At 33.8% G+C, this 12,796-nt stretch overlaps 1 long non-coding RNA gene and 2 pseudogenes across 5 annotated transcripts; 2 read left to right on the top strand and 1 right to left on the bottom strand.

Moving 5' to 3' along the window:
* Positions 1–295: 295 nt before the first annotated feature.
* LOC146919340 (subtilisin-like protease pseudogene) lies at positions 296–6,373 on the top strand (annotated as a pseudogene). Of its 3 annotated transcripts, none has more exons than XR_015011463.1 (2): positions 296–706; positions 1,903–6,373. The product of XR_015011463.1 is annotated as a subtilisin-like protease pseudogene, transcript variant X3 (transcript). The 3 variants fall into 3 exon arrangements; XR_015011462.1 differs by having other exon boundaries at positions 296–802; XR_015011461.1 differs by having other exon boundaries at positions 296–802; positions 1,769–6,373.
* On the bottom strand, positions 1,425–1,909 carry LOC146919341 (uncharacterized). Its single transcript, XR_015011465.1, has 2 exons — positions 1,743–1,909; positions 1,425–1,647 (listed from the first exon to the last, which is right to left on the bottom strand). It is a non-coding gene; the product is annotated as an uncharacterized LOC146919341 (long non-coding RNA).
* A 2,159-nt stretch (positions 6,374–8,532) lies between the features above and the next one.
* On the top strand, positions 8,533–11,482 carry LOC146919339 (subtilisin-like protease 3 pseudogene; annotated as a pseudogene). The gene has a single exon (XR_015011459.1). The product of XR_015011459.1 is annotated as a subtilisin-like protease 3 pseudogene (transcript).
* The last annotated feature ends 1,314 nt before the right edge of the window (positions 11,483–12,796 follow it).

Genomic DNA, 12,796 nt, shown 5'->3' with positions numbered 1-12,796 from the left:
TTTTTTATCAATACCCACTTCTCCTGAGTATTTTAGTTATTTACAAAATTTTAGACAATGACAATGTTCACTTATCCCATGAATTTTAGTTGATGAGAGTTCAATATAATTTTAAAATTAAAGTGATATGATATTCTAAATAGTATAAACTTTTTCACATGCATCAAAGTTAGTTTAGTCAGTGACAATTTTAAAATAACATTAAAAACAAACACCAACACTACTTTTTTTTGTTCCCACACGTTCACACTCCCACACCCACACCTTTTTTATTTATTTTATTTTGTTTTTTCTTTTATTCCTTAAACTAACACCTAACCAATAACACTTCATTTTATTTTATTTTTCTCTCTCTTCCTCCTCACACATCAGAGCTTTCTCTCTTCCCTCAACCAAAACCTAGCCGCCTCCCCTTCTCCTTCTCATGGTTGTGACCACGCCTCCAGCACCACATGACTTTCTATGTCCATTAAAACACTACCAATTTTATGATATCATCATTTATTTTCTTCTCTTGTGTATATTTTTTCATAATCATCAAATTTATGTCCATTAAAACACTACCAATTTTATGATATCATCATTTATTTTCTTCTCTTGTGTATATTTTTTCATAATCATCAAATTGACACTGTAGCACCTCTAAAATCACCATTTTCGACCTCATTCATGGAGTTTTACGGCAGATCTAGAACCTACATATCATGTAAGCTCTCTTTTGGACCTAATTCATCATTATTTGTCCACCAAACCGCTGGTCTTCTTCTTTCAAACATGCATCAACAAATCAAAGGCTTTTAAGGTCAGATTTTATATTCATATCTTCATCACTACTTATTTGATACATGCAACAACAAAATCACATTTATCAAAGGAAAAAAGGCTTTGATTTGTATCCGTTGTTCTTGTGAGGAAACATAATTGGTCATAAGTTGTGTTGTTTTCAACGATTTTTTTTTAATTTTAATTTCTTGACTATAATAAAATCAATAAAAGGAAATTGTTTACATGATAGAAAAAAATATATTTTTTTAATTTCTTGTGTAAACTGTAATTATTATCTTTTTCGACCATTTAAATGATTTATGTGGATAGAAAAAAAGATTTTAACTTATTTTTGAAAAAACATTAATAAAAAAAATAAATAATTTATAACAATTTTTTGAAAAAACATTAATGTTTATATTTTTTTCTCTCTCATACGGGTATGTATACCCCCAGATTTCTTGTGGTATTTTTTTTTATTATTACTAATTGAAAAATAATAATTTTAAAAGATATTTCTAAGATTTTCTTGTTGAAAATGTTTTTGGATCTATGTATCTCTTCATCATCTTCTTAATTTATACTTTAATATGTCTTTTTTTGGAAAATTTGATAAATACAGTTTGTTATATATATATATATATATATATATATATATATATATATATATATATTAGATCTTAAAAAGTAGGTTTTTAAGAATTTTGTTCAACATAATAGAAATATTTAAAAGATTAAAAATTTTGAATAAAATAAGAACTGTTTTGAATGGGCAAAATAAAATCAAGGTATTCAGTCTATTTTTCACAATCATCTGACTTTGCTGCAAACTATCATATTAAAAAAAAAATGCAACATATAAGGTCACCGATTCAACATTTCCTGCAAAAAATTAATATTGAGATGAGTTATTTATTTTGTGGAGAATTTATGTATTAAACCAATTAGTAATTTAATAATTCTCATTATTTACTTACTTGTGTCTCTTTTCTTTTTTTTGTAGTTTGATGAAGAGACAAGAACTCCATTCAACTTTCCTGCAATAACACTTATAATGAAAAGAGAAAATTTTAGACACTTTAAACATCAAATGAACTTATAGATCTGAAAAGTTGTTGATATTTTTTTTTTCTTCAGCACTTCAACTACTTGATCGGTTGAGTAAAGAACAACTTTCAAGGTTCCTGCAAAATAAAATTGAAGAGAAGATGGAGATTATAAAGATTGAAAACCTACAAAATAAGATTGCAGCCAAAACATGAATAATTATCATTTTCATACCTTTGTAAAGAGAAGATGAACTTTATTTACCTTCCTCTGTTGTTCAATGTCAACTTTCCAATAAGATAGATGGAAAATAAAATGGAGGTAGGTTAGAACAATTTGAGAAGAAAAAAGTTTAGATAAAAGCAAGTGAGAGAAAGAGAAAAAAACATAGAATGATAAAAGAAAGGGTATTGGATGATACATAGAAAAGTATTTGAAATTTGAAAATTGAAATTTTACCCCCTAAAATATTGAGAAGAGTGATGTCCTTTTCAACTTTTTCAAGACTTCATTTGCCCATAATTTCTGGACTTGGCATTTAGGAAGGATAGGGCATAAAGGGATTTTCCACAACAATGAAAAGTGATTTTAAGACTTCATTTGCCCTTAATTTTTGGACGTGAGCAGTTAGCCAGGATAGGGCATAAAGGGATTTTCCACAACATATGATTTTCTTATATTAAGGGGATTGACATAATAAAATAAAATAGTACTAACTGAACAAATATATGATAACATGCTATTGATTATTAGTTATGAAGGGAGTTATGGTTGCATGATTTTGGCATTGGCTTGATGAGTGTACCTTACTTGTTCGATTACTTTTCTAACAGTCTTGCAAAACAAAATGAGCATCTTTTGAGCCCTCGTTGAATAGTACAACGAAGTGTATTTTCCTTTCATCCTTTTCCAATATTCCAACTACAAGGCCCCACTCCAGAAGATAGACCTCTCAGTTTATATATTTCTCAATCTTAGTTTCCATGCAGATAAGATAGCTACTAGTTTTTGTAGTGCTTACCTCAAAAAAAAAAAAAAACTTTTTTTTTTGTAATGCTTATTATCCTAATTTTACGTGGTTTAGACGATTTTGGGGCCTGAAGACTCGGATGTGTAGTTTATAAGTCAATTCTTTGTTTCTATTCAAATAGAAGTTCAGTAACTTGGAGCATAAAAATCAAAGTTGGGACCAAAATTGCAATAATAGAGGAATAAAAGAGTTTGTTTTTTTTATTGCTTAGCTCAGCTGGTTGGGACAATGCATAAAATATGTAAGGTCCGGGGTTTAAATCCCGGCCACTACTAAAAAAAAAGAGTTTGTTTTGAAAATAGGAAGATAAAAAATACAATTACACCAAATAAATATTGAACACGTTTTTAATCACGAAATTGATTCGTGTAGTATAGGGATTAATGTTTGGTGATTAAATCAAAATTCAAATAGGATATAAAGATTGATATTAAAAACTGTTGAAAAATATTCATTAATAATAATACTAATAATTTATTCCTTTCCCATTTTTTTTTACCATCATCATTGTACCAAGAAGAGATTTCCACTATACTACTCGTAAATAATATTATGTAGAATTTCTTTAATACAATATAAACTTGTCTTTTTGTTTATAACTTTTCCAAGCTAAAGCAGCATATAGCAATGTCCAGAAAAATGTCCCAGTGTACCATGTACATCATTGCTATTAGCAGTTAGCACCGGACCAAAACTATACAAATTAACACCTTTTTTTTCGTTGGTGTCTGAGGTTCGAACTTCAGACCTTGCATATATTATGTATTGTTCTTACCAGCTGAGTTAAGCTCACGGGGACAATACAAATTAACACCTAATATATAGGGTTATGGCAGTTGCTTTATTCAAATTACCAAAAAAATCTTTTATCATGCATATTTACCCTTGATTGAAAACGAATTAGCTGTGCCAAGTAATTAAAATAAAACTATGACCAAATTGCCATTTTGTTTTCTATGGCATATATGATATATCTATCTATATATACACATGCATGATAGTAGGCAAATCACAAGCAATTCTTTCTTTTTCTTTCTCAAATTCCAAATCATGATGAAAACCAACTACACTATGCAGCTGTCATTGCTTTTTACTCTCATTTTCATTCTCTGCAGCTTCAACCAAATTACATCAGTATTTGCTGCAGAGGAGAATCAAGAGCATAATCACAACTTAATGACATACATTGTTCATGTCAAAAAATCAGAAAATTTTGCTTCCTTTCAATCAGAAGATTTGCATAGTTGGTACCATTCATTTCTTCCACAAAAATTTCCTCACAAGGACAGAATGGTTTTCTCTTACCGCCATGTAGCCTCTGGATTTGCAGTGAAGCTGACACCAGAAGAGGCCATGTCTCTTCAAGAGAAAGATGAAATTTTGTTAGCAAGACCTGAAAGGACACTTTCATTACACACAACTCACAGTCCAACTTTCTTGGGTCTGAAGCAAGGGCAAGGGTTGTGGAATGATGATAACCTTGGAAAAGGTGTCATAATTGGAGTCATAGACACAGGAATATACCCTTATCATCCATCATTCAACGATGAAGGAATGCCGCCACCACCTGCAAAATGGAAAGGCCATTGCGAATTCACTGGAGGGAAAATATGCAATAATAAGCTCATCGGTGCAAGAAGTTTAGTCAAAAGCACGATTCCAGAGCTTCCATTTGAAAAACATTTCCATGGAACACACACTGCTGCTGAGGCTGCAGGAAGATTCGTAGAAGATGCAAGTGTTTTTGGTAATGCTAAAGGTGTAGCAGCCGGTATGGCACCTAATGCTCACTTAGCAATGTACAAAGTTTGTACCGATAACATTCAATGCGCTGAAAGTTCTATCTTAGCTGCAATGGATATTGCTATTGAAGATGGTGTAGATGTTCTATCCCTTTCACTTGGTTTAGGTTCTCTTCCATTCTTTGAAGACCCAATTGCAATTGGTGCTTTTGCTGCTACTCAAAATGGTGTTTTTGTTAGTTGCTCTGCTGCAAACTCTGGTCCTGGATACAGCACTCTCTCCAATGAAGCTCCTTGGATCCTTACCGTTGGTGCCAGCACAATTGATAGAAAAATTGTAGCATCAGCAAAGCTAGGAAATGGAAATGAATATGAAGGTGAAACATTATTCCAACCGAAAGACTTTTCTGAACAATTATTGCCACTTGTATATGCAGGCTCATTTGGATTTGGAAACCAGACACAGAATCAGTCTTTGTGTCTTCCAGGATCCTTAAAGAACATTGATCTGAGTGGAAAAGTAGTGGTGTGTGATGTTGGAGGACGTGTTTCAACCATTGTGAAAGGACAAGAAGTTCTAAATTCAGGCGGTGTTGCTATGATCCTTGCAAATTCAGAAACACTTGGTTTCAGCACTTCTGCTACGGCTCATGTTTTACCTGCGGTTCAAGTGAGTTACACTGGTGGTTTAACAATCAAAGATTACATTAACTCAACCTACAATCCATCAGCAACATTGTTATTCAAAGGAACAGTAATTGGTGATTCCCTCGCACCTTCTGTTGTTTACTTTTCTTCAAGAGGACCAAGCCAAGAAAGTCCGGGAATTCTTAAACCAGACATCATTGGTCCAGGTGTCAACATTCTAGCTGCATGGGGTGTTTCTGTAGACAACAAAATTCCAGCTTTTAACATTGTTTCCGGTACTTCAATGTCTTGTCCTCACCTAAGTGGTATTGCTGCATTGATCAAAAGTTCTCACCCTGATTGGTCGCCAGCCGCTATAAAATCAGCAATCATGACAACTGCAAATACTCTCAACCTCGGCGGGATCCCTATACTGGATCAAAGGCTTTTGCCGGCTGATATTTTCGCTACCGGTGCAGGACATGTTAATCCTGTTAAAGCAAATGATCCCGGTCTTGTTTATGATATTCAACCTGAAGATTATGTTCCTTATTTGTGTGGTTTGGGTTATACTGATAAAGAGATTGAAGTTATTGTTCAGTGGAAAGTGAAGTGTTCTAATGTGAAAAGTATACCAGAAGCTCAACTGAATTATCCTTCTTTCTCTATTCTGTTGGGGTCTGATTCACAGTATTATACCAGAACTTTGACTAATGTTGGGTTTGCAAATTCAACATATAGAGTTGAACTTGAAGTACCTTTGGCTTTGGGTATGAGTGTTAATCCAAGTGAAATAACATTCACTGAGGTAAATGAGAAGGTTAGTTTCTCTGTTGAATTTATACCACAAATAAAGGAAAACAGAAGGAATCAAACTTTCGCTCAGGGTTCTCTCACTTGGGTGTCTGATAAACATGTTGTTAGGATACCAATATCTGTCATTTTTAAGTGATGATGCATAAAGGGAGATGGTGATAAAATAATATGATAGTCTAGAAATAATAAAGGGAATGGAATATATTGGTTGCAGAAATTCATGAGATACCAACTTACTACGAAGTTCCTTTATACAAGTTTATTGGTAATTCACTTGGTACTTGTATTTGTTATTGGAAATGCAACAGCATTATTGTTATAATAACTTTTAATTTGAATTTATAAAGTTCAAATTTCTTGAGATCATAAAATGATTATTAATGCTACTTTAATTAATAATTTTTTTAAGTAAAAGTGAACCAACACACAAACATGTTAAAGAACACAATGGCCCAAACATGACACTCCAATAATCATAGTTGACATAGTATCAACACTTCCAGAAACTTAATCACTATGGTTGATCAGATTAAGCACCAATGTAACTATTGACAATTGCCAACAAACTTTACAAAATTTATGTACTGTAGTGAAATCCAGAATCCTTTGCCACCCTTCATAATTTGGCAAGTGAGCTAAATCGCACCCAGTAATACTAGTAAGTAAAGATCGTCTACACAAACAATGTACTTAATTTACTCAATCAGCAAAAGAAAAACGTATTTACATAATTTTTGAATAATATTGATTGATATTGGAATCAAACAAAACTGTAAATGTTGATTTAACAATTAATGATGGTACCTCAATGTCTTGTTTTCATCTCAGCGGAATTGCAGCGCTGTTGAAAAACTCTCATCCAGATCGGTCTCCCGCTGCTATAAAATCAGCTATCATGACAACTGCTTATCAGGTTAATCTTCAAGGAAAAGCTATTTTGGACCAAAGGCTTAAACCAGCTGATTTATTTGCCACTGGTGCTGGACATGTTAACCCTTTAAAAGCAAACGATCCAGGACTTGTTTATGACATTGAACCAAATGATTTTGTTCCTTATTTGTGTGGTTTAAATTATACTGATATACAAGTTGAAGTTATTTTGCAACAGAAAGTAAAACGCTCTAATATAAAGAGCATACCACAGGCACAACTTAATTATCCATCATTTTCTATTTGTTTGGAGTCCATTTCACAATCTTATACTAGAACATTGAAAAATGATGGACCTATCAACACAACTTATAATGTGGAAGTTGATGCGCCTTTGGCAGTGAGTATCAGTTTAAGGCCTGCTCAAATAACATTCACTGAGATGAAGCAAAAAGCTACATACTCAGTTGTTTTTATTCACTTGATACTATGAAATTATGGGTTTTAAGTAATCTTATTCCATTGATAATCTCATTTTAAACTATAGTGATGATATGATTTTTATCTAGTAACTAGTAATAAAAAGTGTGCATTACAAAATATATTAAACAATGTGTTAACACCATTCCTGTTTCAATATTCCTCTATATAGTAATAGCATCATTTTAAAAGTACATTTTGATCTTGATTTTAGTTTAAATCTCTTTAACAATGGAGGTAACAAGGGTTCTCGTCGGAGTCATTTTACTTGGTGATGGAGACGGTGGCAGTGGGAACGGATGATTGAAAGAAGAGATAATTCAGTAATCTGATACCATATAACAAATATGTAACGACCTATTCAAAAATAAATAAAAATATGCATTGAATTAATTACTAAAAATTTAGTCTAATTAAAAAAATACTTCTTCAGTCCTTTTTTAAAGAAAAAATTAACTATAAGTTTATGTATTAAATTATCAATTTCTTCCTAATATAGTCAAAACTATATAAACATAATAATTAGTTTGTAAACTATATGAAATTTCTCTATTTAACATCAATTTAATCTCTAACATCTTAATAGCAAGAATTAAATTGATGAATTTTATATACTTTACTGGCTTATTGCATTTACATGGTTCATGATTTAAATTAAAGTGAGGGTGATAGTTTAATAACTAAATTGATGGTAACTAATTAGAGTTAAAAGAGGTTTGAAGTAGATGATCATGACAAGGAGAGTTGATGAAGATGAGTCAGACAGGCAAATTTCGTCGTGGAAGGGTGGTGTATAGGTGTGCTATTGATCAACCTCTCATGATCCAAATATAGCTTCTGATAGAAAGAGAAGAAAAAAAATAGAATGTATCTTCCGATAGATTCATGTCATCGGAAGATACATTCCGATACATTGAAGAGATTTTGAGCAAACAAGTGGCATAGAACAATCTTCTTCCTTGTGAACGTGTTTTCTCTTGTGCCCACGTTGAATAGTCATTATGAAGTGAAGTGTGGACCATAGATTATATAGTATCTTGCTCCTCAAGACTCTTTCAACATCAAATTGCTGCTTGTATTTTTCTCTCATCCTTTTCAAGTGTTCCAATCACAAGGCCCCACTTTTTTTAACTTCAAAATCTCTACATGGACTCACTCCATAAACTAGACCTCTCAGTTTTTATATTTCTCAATCTTAGTTTCCATGCAGATAACCACTAGTTTTTGTAGTGTGTTATCCTAACTCGAGGACTAAATTGTGTAGAGAGTGGTGGTATTTCTCTCTTCTCTAATACCAAATAAGCACGCATGGTTGTTTGATAGTGCGTATAATAAGTGCTAGTTGTGCATTGTTGAGGACTTCTCCATCTGAAATGAAATATAAGTAAAAATAGTTTATAATATTTAGAATAATATATGTGCAAAAGTTATAAAGACTTCTCTTATATTGAATGATAGTACTTCTAAATTATACCTCAGTTTATTTAATTAACTTATCATATTTAATCATTTTTGCTTATAATTTCCCTTATTCTTCAATAATTCCGTATGTGCGATTATCATTAACACACATGCCCATGATTCTTACTCCACACTATATAATAAGAACCCGTTTTCATGTTTTTTCCCATCCACATATTAACATGAACATAATCAAGATGGAACTCACTCCAATGTTGCTTCTTGGTTTCATTCTCCTGCTAAGCAAATGTCCAACTTCAGCAAATAAATACCAAAAATTAGCAGCTGCAAATGAAGGACTAGAAGATGAAAGTAACTTGTTGACTTACATTGTTCACGTCGAAAAGCCATCTCTTCAATCTAAGGAGAGTTTGGATGGCTGGTACAATTCACTCTTGCCAGCAGCTACTACAAAAACTCAAAACCAGCAACGCATGATTTTCTCATACCAAAACGTCATGAATGGATTCGCCGTGAAATTGACCCCAGAAGAAGCAAAGGCTCTAGAAGAGAAGGAGGAGGTTCTATCAATTCGACCAGAAAAGATCCTCTCATTACATACAACTCACACACCAAGCTTCTTGGGGTTGCAACAGAGTCGAGGATTATGGAAAAATTCTAATCTCGGTAAAGGGATCATAATTGGAATCCTGGACACAGGAATATCCCTCTCCCATCCTTCCTTTTCTGACGAGGGAATGCCTTCTCCGCCTGCGAAATGGAACGGCCACTGTGAATTCACAGGGGAAAGGATTTGTAACAAGAAGATCATTGGAGCAAGGACCTTAGTAAATTCATCCCTTCCATATGATGATAATGGTCATGGAACTCACACAGCCAGCACGGCCGCTGGAAGGCCCGTGCAAGGTGCTAATGTCTATGGCAGTGCTAATGGTACTGCAATAGGCATGGCACCAGAAGCACATTTGGCAATCTACAAAGTATGCGCAACCAGTGGTCGTTGTGATGAAAGTGCAGCATTAGCAGGAATGGACGCTGCAGTTGAAGACGGTGTTGATGTACTTTCAATCTCCCTTAATGGACCCTCCACCCCTTTCTTTGAAGATGTAATTGCACTTGGTGCATTTAGTGCAAATCAAAAGGGAATTTTCGTTAGTTGCTCAGCTGGAAATTTTGGTCCTGATTATATTACAACGTCTAATGAAGCGCCGTGGATTCTAACTGTTGGTGCTAGCACAACCGACAGAAAAATAGAAGCAATAGCTAAACTTAGCAATGGGGAAAAATATATTGGAGAATCAGTGTTTCAACCAAAAGACTTTGCATCAACACTGTTGCCACTTGTGTATGCAGGTTCTGCTAATTCAAGTGATAATTCCATTGCCTTTTGTGGTCCTATTTCCATGAAGAACGTTGATGTTAAGGGAAAGGTAGTTTTGTGTGAGGAAGGTGGACTTGTTTCACAAGCAGCAAAAGCTCAAGCAGTTAAAGACGCTGGTGGAGCTGCCATGATCCTCATGAATGGTAAACTTCAAGGTTTTGATCCAGGTTCTGATGTTCAGGGCGTTTTACCTGCTACACATGTAAGTTACTCTGCTGGTTTATCCATCAAAGATTATATAAACTCAACTTCAACACCAATGGCCACAATTTTATTCAAAGGAACTGTTATTGGAAATCCACTCGCCCCTCAAGTAGCTTACTTTTCATCAAGAGGACCAAGCCAAGAAAGCCCAGGAATTCTGAAACCAGACATAATTGGACCTGGAGTGAACATTCTAGCAGCATGGCATGCATCATTGGACAACAATATACCGCCATATAACATTATTTCAGGTACCTCAATGTCTTGTCCTCATCTCAGTGGAATTGCTGCTCTGTTGAAAAACTCTCATCCAGATTGGTCTCCCACTGCTATCAAATCAGCAATTATGACAACTGCTTATGAGGTTAATCTTCAAGGAAAGGCTATATTAGACCAAAGACTTAAACCAGCTGATTTATTTGCCACTGGTGCTGGACATGTGAACCCTTCGAAAGCAAACGATCCAGGACTTGTATATGATATTGAAACAAATGATTATGTTCCTTATTTGTGTGGTTTAAATTATACTGATAGACAAGTTGGAATTATTCTGCAACATAAAGTGAAATGCTCCGAGGTAAAGAGCATACCAGAGGCACAACTTAATTATCCATCGATTTCGATTCGGTTGGGGAATACTTCTCAGTTTTATACTAGAACATTGACGAATGTTGGACCTGTCAACATGACTTACAATGTCGAGATTGATGTTCCTTTGGCAGTTGATATCACTATAAAGCCTGCTCAGATAACATTCACTGAGAAGAAGCAAAAAGTTACATACTCGGTTGCCATTACACCCAAAGACAAAGAGAATAGAGGTGATAACAAAATTTCTCAGGGATCTATTAAGTGGGTTTCTGGAAAGTATACCGTTAGAATACCTATATCTGTCATTTTTGTGTGAAAATTTGGCAAAAGAAATTTAATCATAGCATGATATTATTGTATCAAGGAATAAATGCAAGGATTAAAAGTACGCAAACAAGCAATGTAATCTTGGATCTTATTTCAATATCTTACATGTAAAATTTATGTGAAACTCTCTTAATTTTTGTTAAATAAATGTATGCAGAAGCTGAATTTTGGTTAAATGAATGTAGTTTTGTACAAGAGAAGAGATAAACAAGCATGGAATAAATTTTCCAATTGAGTCATGTGCATTAACAATTCAAATTTTAGATAAATAAAAGATTAAGCACCTTTTCACAATGCCATAAGATCGAAAGTTAAAGAAACAAAATGTTACCATGTTGGAGGCAAAGATGAGTGATGCGTTCATGGCTGTGGAATGACAGAAGTCATAAATTGAGTGGCGTGTTTGAATTCCTAGTAATATATATGTTTCACTTCGTCATCTTCTCTTTGTTGCTCGTGTTTGGATATGCCGTACTTCAAATCTAGAACAAGTACAACTCCAACATCAACACAAGAACACCACTTGGAGCATCCCCAACGGTATTAAAGAGTGAATAGGCGTTTTGGTCCTCAAATTTGCATGCAATGGTCAATTTCATCCTTCAACGTCATTGAATTTTATAAATGTCATTCAATTTAGTCTCTTAGTCAAGTCAAGTCTTGCCGTTAACCGTGCTGACGTGTCACATTAAACACTGACGTGGAGTTCCAAATCAGCTTCTACGTGTAAATAGACGAATTTGATCGAAACAATTTTTTATTTTTTATTTTTTTTAAATGAAATGAAAGTCATTACAAAATGTTATACTGTCACACTGATCCTTGAATTATTCATTAAAATCAAGTTGGTTCCTGAATTATGTTACGCACTGTCAAATCGATCCCTGAATTATTTATTTTATCTATCAAAATAATCTTTGATACCGTAAAATAAATGCTAAAAACTAAAAGAGTGTGAAGAATCCCCAAAGAACAAGTTAGGAACAACGGTTAAACATTATTGTTTCAACACCTCATAATAAATAACAGTTAAACTTATTGTTTAATTCTTTTAGGGGTCAAAATTGATTATAAAGTCATAAAATTTGGTTTTAATATGTTTGAGTAGAATTATGTTCACTTTTGTTTATGACTTCCCTTTCTTATTGTTCATATTTTTTTTTGTCTCAAAATTGATTATAAAGTCAGCTGCTAGAAAAATCGTGTCACGATGGACCTGTATCGTGGCACGTCTAGAGGAGCATCAGGAGTTAGGGTTTGTTATTTTTTACCATTGTGGCATGTTCGACATGTATCGTGCCATGATGAGAGTTTGAAGCAGCTGCCACGTCAGATTAATGAAGCCATCGTGCCACGATGGACTCGTAACGTGGCACAATGAGGTTGTTACAAAATTTTCCATATTAAAACCAGTTCTGAATTCAGAACAAGGGTTTGATTTTTAGATGACTTTAGAGCATAGGAGGCAGCCAGAGACCTAGAAACACGTATTGG

This window comes from Medicago sativa, chromosome 5 (assembly GCF_051527215.1).
Source record: "Medicago sativa cultivar Bolivia chromosome 5, Bolivia_mono, whole genome shotgun sequence".
In the NCBI taxonomy this organism is placed as follows: Eukaryota; Viridiplantae; Streptophyta; class Magnoliopsida; order Fabales; family Fabaceae; genus Medicago; species Medicago sativa.
The sequence above is the reverse complement of the archived record's forward strand: the minus strand, read 5'-3'. Positions and strand labels throughout refer to the sequence as shown.